Raw genomic sequence first — 334 nt, forward strand, 5'->3', positions numbered from 1 at the left:
GGATAGGATGAGGACGAGGATGAGGACAAGGATGAGGATAGGATTACGATGAGAATGAGGATAGGATGAGGATTTGGATGAGGATGAGGATGAGGATGAGGATAGGATGAGGATTTGGATGAGGATGAGGATGAGGAGAGGATGAGGATGATGATAGGATGAGGATGAGAATAGGATGAAAAAAGGATGAAGATGAGGATAGGATGAGGATGAGGATGAGGATAGGATGAGGATGAGGATTAGGATGGGGATAGGATGAGGATGAGGATTAGGATGAGACTGAGGACGAGGGTAGGATGAGGACGAGGATGAGGATAGGATGAGGAATGAGAAT

The sequence above is a fragment of the Lupinus angustifolius genome, chromosome LG05, assembly GCF_001865875.1.
Source record: "Lupinus angustifolius cultivar Tanjil chromosome LG05, LupAngTanjil_v1.0, whole genome shotgun sequence".
NCBI classification, from domain to species: domain Eukaryota; kingdom Viridiplantae; phylum Streptophyta; class Magnoliopsida; order Fabales; family Fabaceae; genus Lupinus; species Lupinus angustifolius.